An 8,688-nucleotide genomic window follows, 5' to 3' on the forward strand; every position below is an offset into this window, starting at 1 on the left:
TAGTTATTGAAGGATACTGAATGAAATAACAAAGGAAGAAGTAAATGTTTACTAAACAATTGATTTTGCACCAGAGAGAGTTCTGGTCTCCCTGACATAGCTTTTCTTCTTAAAACATACAACTGTGCTATGAGATAGGAATGAAGTAAGACTTGTGTACAGGTTTCCTACTACACTTCTAATTATGATTAGAGAATAATTAGAACTGATTTTTTTTTCTTTGAAATGGCAGTTGAAGAGATTACTTCCATCAATGTATATTTTTGGGAAACAGAGATCTTTTCAGAAATTCTTGGCATTGCTTTTATGAATAGTTGTATGAATTACCTTAGTGAATTTTTTAAAAAAGGATTCATATAGTTAGTTATCAGATGTGAAAATAGTTTTCTGTTGCTTGTCCTGCTTGAAATTAAAATTTTCTACAGTTTAAAAATCCAATATTTTGAAAATGGCCTTAAAATTTTAACCAGTTTATAAAATCAGTAAGGGACTCATTTCATTTTTAATAGTTTAGATGTCCATTTACAGTCTAATTCTGATAGCCTACAATTTATTGTGATGGACTTATGTAACTGTTAAGAAGCTATTTTCTACAGATTCAGCAATAGTTGAATACATACGAATAGTTATGGATATTTGTATGTTTAGAGTGTTAGCTATCCAAACTAATATTCAGGCAGTAAACTAAATGTGTATCATATTCAGTTAGATGATTATTTAATTAAAGCTAATAATTTAGTTTTTATTTAACTGAGGGTTTTTTTTATATTCATCACATTATAAGAATACATAAAGCATCACTGTGTAGAGTATATTGAAAAAAGCTCAACAGAAAAGTAGAGTCATATATTATATTCCTGATTTTGCCATAAGCCATTAGGTAATTTGGGATGAGCTCTTATTTATGTTTCAGCTTTTTCATCTGTAAACTGAGAATTCAGTCCTGCAAAAGGCAAATATGAGGTATAATTATTTTATTTAAATAATTAAAAATAGGTTATATGTAAATGCAAAATTCTATCATAAGCATCTTTCCATCCTTTAAAAGTAGGCATTACTTTACCTATTATTGTGTTCTATTTTTCATCATTGCATTACAATTTTTCCTGCACTGAAGGAAATAGCAAAGTGTTTCTTTTCTTATTAGACTTGTTGAATTTTTTTAAAGTACATTTCTTTTTCTGGAGTATAAATATAATTTTACACTCAATAAAGTGATAAAACTACTGTCCAAATAGTCTCTTCTCCTCTGGATGTATGTATGACATGTTTATCTGATTTAGGAACGTAGACATTGCTAAGGAGAGAAGAAGGATTTGCTATTTCAATGGTAAAGAAAGGACTGTGCTTTGTGGCAGAATGTACATTCTTTTCAAGCACACATGAAACATTTCTCAGGATAGAACATGTATTAGGCCACAAAACAAGTCTCAGTAAATTTAAGAAGACTGAAATTACTTCAAGCAACTTATGCAATCACAATGGTATGAAACTAGAAATCGATTACAAGAAGAAAACTGAAAACACACAAACAAGTGGAGGCTAAATAGCATGCTACTAAACAATGAATTGTTTAAAATCAAAGAAAAAAACTTAAAAAACGCCTCAAGATAAATGAAAATGAAACCCAATGATGCAAAAATCTATGAAACACAGCCTAAGCAATTCTAAAAGAGAAATTCATAGCAATCCAGGCCTACCTCAACTAACAAGAAAAATCTCAAACAATATAACCTTACAACTAAAGGAACTGGAAAAAGCAGAACAAACAAAGCCTAAAGTGAGTACAAGGAAGGAAATAATAAAGATCAGAGTGGAAATAAATGGAGCCTAAAAATTTAGAAAAGATCAATGAAACCAGAGCTTGTTCTTTGAAAAGATAAACGAAATTGATAAACCTTTACCCAAACTTGTCAAGAAAAAAAGAGAGGGCTCAAATAAATATAATAAGAAATGAAAGAAGAGAAATGACAACTGATACTACAGAAATACAAAGGATTATAAGGAAATACTATAAGCAATTATATACCATCAACCTGGAAAAAGTGGACAAACTCCTAGATACATACAATCTTCCAAGACTGAATCAGGAAAAAAACAGAAAATGTGAACAGTCCAATAATTACTAATGAAATCAAATCAGTAGTCCAAAACAAAAAACAAAAAAAAAAACCCAGCAAACAAAAGTCCTAGACCATGTGGCTTCATAGGTGAATTGAACCAAACATTCAAAGATTTAACATTGATCATTCACAACCAATTACAAAAAATTGAACAGGCTTACAAACTCATTTTATGAGACCAGCATTACTTTGATTCCAAAACCAGACAAAGAAACTACAAAAACAGAAAACCACAGGCCATTGTCTCTGATGAACAAAAAAGCAAAAATCCTCAACAAAATATTAGCAAACCAAATTCAGCAACACATTAAAAACAACATACACCACGATTAAGTGGGATTTATTTCTGGGATGCAGGTTGGTTCAATAATGTTAATGTAATAAACCACATACGAAGGGTAAAAGCCATATGACCATATCAATAGATGCAGGAAAAGCATTTGACAAAATTCAGCATCCACTTATGAAAAAAACTCTCAGTAAAATTGGGATAGAGGGAAAATACCTCAACATAATAAAGCATAATAAAGGTCAGATATGACGAACCCGTAGCTAACATCATACTCAAAGGTGACAAGATGAAAGGTTTTTCTTTAAGATCAGGAACAAGAGAAAGATGTCCACTTTCATAGCTTTCATTCAACATAGTATTAGAAGTCCAAGCCACAGAAATCCAACAAGAAAAAGAAATAAAACAATATATGTATGCTATATCATAATGTAAAACATATGTATTATTGTGGTTTCAAGTAAAAAGAAAGAATTAAAAGCATCCCCTCTGACCCTCATTTCTCTTCCCTTAGAATGAGTTTGAACACAGTTTTATCCTAGATATTCCCCCATAAAATCTGGCATCTACATATCTATTCGCACCTGCTCAGATATGATGAGTGTATAAATCTCAAAGACAATATCATACAGCATCAAAGTTTAATGCTATATGCATTTCCTGATTTGCCTTATCCATTCAGCTTCGTGTTTCTGTTTTCTCAAATTAGCATCCAGGATAAATATGGAACAGAACCCCTTAAATAATTTGGAACATCGGGAAGGATATAATTCTCTCTCAGATTTTGTAAAAAAATTAAAAAATCTGGTTAAAGTTCTATATACATAATTAAATGAACTAAATAATATTTCGAATTTTTACCATTTCTTTTGAAAGTCTATTTTCTAATAAATTTTTTTCTATTGTCTTTAAAATGATTATAAATAAATCCTGGTGCATAAAATAGCAAAGAAGATAGGATCTTGAAATAATACTGTTCAGTAGCTTCAAGTTAGAAATGAAAAACTGAGTTCCAACAGTGAGAAGTGCCTCACTGAAGGCACTGAATAAGTAACTGTCATGGTTAGAACATCAGGGACCTGACTCAGTTCTAGCCATGTAAGCTTCACATTTCTGATAACTAAAACAAAAAAACAAAAACAAAAAAATCCTGCTTATACATTGTAGTGTTTGTTATTTTTGTCATATAAACTTAATAAAATAACAAAATTTTAAATAGTTAAAATAGTAGTTCTACTAAACCATACAATTTATCTAATCTATTTTTTTCTGTTAATCTTCACATAGTTTGTTCTTTTTATATAATCATAAAATTAAAATGTAATTTCAAAGCATAATATTATGGCTAATATATCACAGTATAAAAAAGAAACAAATCAGGTTGTTTAAACATGAACTGTGGTCTCATGATAGACTATCCGAGCTGAGAAATACCAGTTTATCTGCTCACTTCCTGACAGGACTTTCTTGTCTGAAGTATTAAAGTGTGATACTTTATATTTTTCATTAAAATGAGAATAATATATTAATCTTAATGTATCTCTCACTTGCTGCTTTATATTATTTTATATTTTACTTTGAATAAAATTCCTATCGTGATTTATTTTCTCTTTTTTTTTCTCTGTTCCTGTTTTCACACATTTGGCTGAATTATTTCATTAAAAAGTACTGAATGGAATTATACAAATTTAGACATCTCCAAACATTTGCTACATGCAGCTGGACTCGAATGGGACAGACTAGCTTTCCAGAACTCACACACACATACACACATACAAACAGGTCATGCTGAAATGAATGGAACTATTCATGGACGTAGAGAGAGGGACCTGTGCAACCTTTGAAAGAACTGTTGTTCCATATATATATATATATATATATATATATATATATATATATATATATATATACATATATACACACACACACACACACATACACACACACACACACACACACACACACACACACACACACACACATATATTCTACCACATTTACCGTTTTTGTTTGTGGAGAGCAAATGTTTCTGTCCTTAGGTTTACTGCAGTTAGACTCTTATTCATTATTCACCATTTCATATTCACTTTTTCTGGGAAATGATAGTAGTTTGAATAATTAGCTTTCACTTCATATGAAAATAAACAGCATAGTTAGCAGACTCTCAGACAAGCTAAAAGCAGCAATTGAGAGAGTTGAACTGACAGTTGAATTCATAATTCATTCATTTAAATACATGGATTTGAGACTCTTAAAACCAGGCCAGGTTTTCTTTCTTGTGAAAATTCATTTGTTGTCAATATTTTGGAATTTTTATAAAAATTGGGAGCAATGTCAGATGCCATAGTATAATAATTCCACAAGATTCAGAACAAATTTTTTTTTCTAAAAAAACTGGATAAATTCAGTATGTGTTATCAAATGATTTTATGACCTGAATTAACATTTTTAAAGTGGTTTTTACTTAGATATATATAGGTTTACTCTTGAGTTTACTTTTTTAAAAAATGAAAGCTTTAGGCTGGAGTATTTTCCCTAAATTTAACTTTTTGTTTATCATTTTCTGTTTTTCTTTCCACATTCTGACTGAATGAGTAATTAACTCTTGGTACAGCAAATATATAATCCATGTATGCTGGATGTAAAAATAAAGAGCTAATTACTCTAGTGGTCTCATGGCTTTCCCCACCCCCTTGCAATTACTTTCTTTTTACCTTTCCAAAGATCCTGTGTTAATGAGCATTTTCAATTGTTTCATCTACAAAAATGATAATTATTGATCTTTATCAACAATTATGATCAATTTTAACAAATTTTATCTCAATGTCACTGATGAAAACATGTTGCTTTACCAAATATTACTTGTTCATAATATTTAGAACTGTGTCTTGAAACATAAAGAATGGGTGTTTTGGAACCACAAGTATTTGTATGATTAGAATTCCTGGTACATGTGAAAATGGAATCCTAGAAATGTTTTATCCTCTTATTTTTCTAGAACAGAAATACAATATGATCAATTCTTCAGATATGGTTTCTTGTTGTAAGTAATTAATACCTACTCTAGATCATTCCTATCTTTTCTGGAACACCAACTACACGTAACTAAGACCACCTGATATTGTCCCAAACCATTGAGGCTTTATTTACATTAAAGTCTGTCTTTTGTTTCTGTTCTTACCAAGCTTCACTTTGAACAGTTTCTATTGCATTATCTTCAAAGTTATTGTTTTGTTTTTGTTATGAGCAAAATCCAACATGTTTAACCCACTCACATTTTTTTCATTTTAGATATATTTTACTTTCAGTTCCAGAATTTCTTTTTTTTTTGAGATCCCATTTCTTTACTGATATTCTTCATCTTTTCACTCACTGTGTCCACATTTCCTTTAAATCCTTAATCATATATATTTTAAATATCTCTACTTTTTATTTCATTTTTAAGATTTTTATTAAAATATAGCTAATATGCAATATTATATTAGTTTCAGATGTACACCATAGTTATTCAACATTTATATACCTAAAGAAGTTATCACCATGATAAATCCAGCAACCATCTGATACCATATAATGCTATCACAATATTATTGACTATATTTCCTATGCTGTACATTACATTCTGAGAAGAGGTGATACATATATACAACGTAATATTACTCAGCCATAAAAAAGAATGAAATCTTACCATTTGAGACAACATGGATGGACTTGGAAGATATTATGCTAAGTGAAATAAGTCAAACAGAGGACAGATATCATATGATCTCACTTATATTTGGAATCAAAACAACAAAATAAACAAAACAAGCTGATGGTTGCTAGATGGGAGCAAGGTTGGAGGATGGGGTGAAAAAGGTGAAGTGATTAAGAAGTACAGCTTTGTAATTGCAAAATAGACATGGGGATATAAAGTAAAGCATAAGGAATATACTCAATAATATGGTAATAACTACGTATAGTGCCAGGTGAGTACTAGACTAGTCAGGGGGATCATTTTGCGGATTACATAAATGTCTAACCACTGTGCTGCACACCTGAAATTAATATAAAATAAAATTGAATGTCAACTATAATTGAAAAAAATTAAAGAACGATTTCCTGCAGTAAAGTGATGATTTAATTTTAAGTCTACTACAGCTTCGAAAGAATTTAATGACACTCCCAAGAATTGACTTAGAAACTGGGGAAAACTGACCATTCTATGTAAACTACTATATTTCTAGTAGGTAGTTTTAATAGGTTGTGATTCACTCAGCATACTATATCTGCAAGATTTAGCTATTTCTTTAAAAAAAATTTGGTGAAACTGGAATTTTGGAGTAAAGATGAAATAAATTACTATAAAAGTTTGTTGAAAGTCTGCTTTATGGTATGTATGAGTTAAATAGTTATATCATATTTCCATTATTTAGCTAAGATTTCTGTTTTTAATATTCCACCTTATTTTGGAGTAATCTACAAAATCTTTTATGCCCAAAAGTTACCTACTAAGTAGTAATGTTTCATACGGGACACATGTCAAATAATTATTGTCAAGTTTTCATGATGAGACAATTAAGATTTAAATGTATGAGTCTTCTTTGACATGGATATAGGATAAATAGAATGTTTCAAGTTCAGATAGCTAAAATTATGATAGAATAATTCATAAAGATAATCATATAATTCAATAAGAAAACTAACATATAAAATCCCAACCACATAGAAATAAATTCCAAAACACTAATTTGAAAATATATACACATCACTATGTTCACTGCAGTGTTATTTACAATAGTCAAGATATGGTAGCAACCTAAGTGTCCATCAGTAAATTATTGGATAAAGAAGTAGTACATATATACAATGGAATATTAGCCATAAAAAAAATGAAATCTTCCCATTTGTGATGACATGGATGGACCTACAGGATATTATGCTAAGTAAAATAAGTCAGGCAAAGAAAGACAAATACCATATCATTTCACTTATATGTACAATCTAAAGAATAAAACAAACAAACAGAACAGAAACAGACTCATAAATGCAGAGAAAAAGAATTGGGAGACTAGGTAAAAAAGGTGAAGGGATTAAGATGTACACATTGGTAGTTACAAAATACTCACAAGGGAATACAGCATAGGGAATACAGTCGATAATATTGCAATAATTATGTATGGTGCCAGACTTATTGGGTAGGATACTTTCGCAATATTTCACAAAATTTACTAGCACAGTAGTAAATGTCTAACTACTATGCTATACACCTGAAACTAACATAAAATAATATTGAATGTCAACTGTAATTTAAAATAATAAATTAAAAAATATTCACAAGGATGTAAAGTTACAACATAGGGAATATAGTCAATAATACTGTAATGACAATGTATGGTGTCAGGTGGGTCATCACTTTGTAAGGTATACAAAAGTCTAATCATTATATTGTTTGCCTGAAAGTAACATAATATTGTATGTCAACTGTAATCAAAAAATAAATTTAAAAAATAACTAAATAAGTAAGTAAGTAAATAAATAAATAAATAAATAAATAAATAAGAGGGTAAAAAAAGAAATATGTTCCTGGAGAGATATACATGAAAATCAAAATACAAAAGCCAAATATGGCAAATATGTGAACATTTATTTCAAAAAAAACAAAGACTGAAATGGTTAATAATATACGGTCTTTCACAAAGGAAACTTATAGCTTGTTAAAAGAGACAGATGCATACATCAATAACAACAACAGAATATACTCAAGAATATACTCATATAGTTTCCATTTATTGATTAGTGTTTTGATTTGGTATAAAGAGAATCAGCTTCTGCACATTTTCTTGTACAAACAATGCCATGTGAAATTAATGTTTGATGTGTAATCCAAAAAAAGAGTCATGCTCTAAGGTATGCCAAGAGAGAAGAAAAAAAGGAATGATAACATTAGGTGAAATTTTGAATACCTATTTTGTCTGCCATTTTTTCAACTGTACCATTGTGTTGCAAAAATTATTTTAATAACTTAATCTTTGCAAAATCTGTGTGAGAAAATTATTTCTGAGGAGGAGAAAAGAGACGTAAGAAGATCTAGTGAACTAAACAAAATTATCCAATTAATAACTTCTAAAACTAGGACTAAACCCAAGTCTTGTATGCATTCCTAGTTTGTTACCCTAAAAACAGAGCCTAAGAACATAACACTCATAGGAGAAAGGGGAATGAGGGAAGCAAGATCTGGGAGAGATAATAACAGCTTCCACTACGGTGACATAGACCCTCCCTCCTTTCTGAAGG

The sequence above is a fragment of the Rhinolophus ferrumequinum genome, chromosome 22 (genome assembly GCF_004115265.2).
Source record: "Rhinolophus ferrumequinum isolate MPI-CBG mRhiFer1 chromosome 22, mRhiFer1_v1.p, whole genome shotgun sequence".
In the NCBI taxonomy this organism is placed as follows: domain Eukaryota; kingdom Metazoa; phylum Chordata; class Mammalia; order Chiroptera; family Rhinolophidae; genus Rhinolophus; species Rhinolophus ferrumequinum.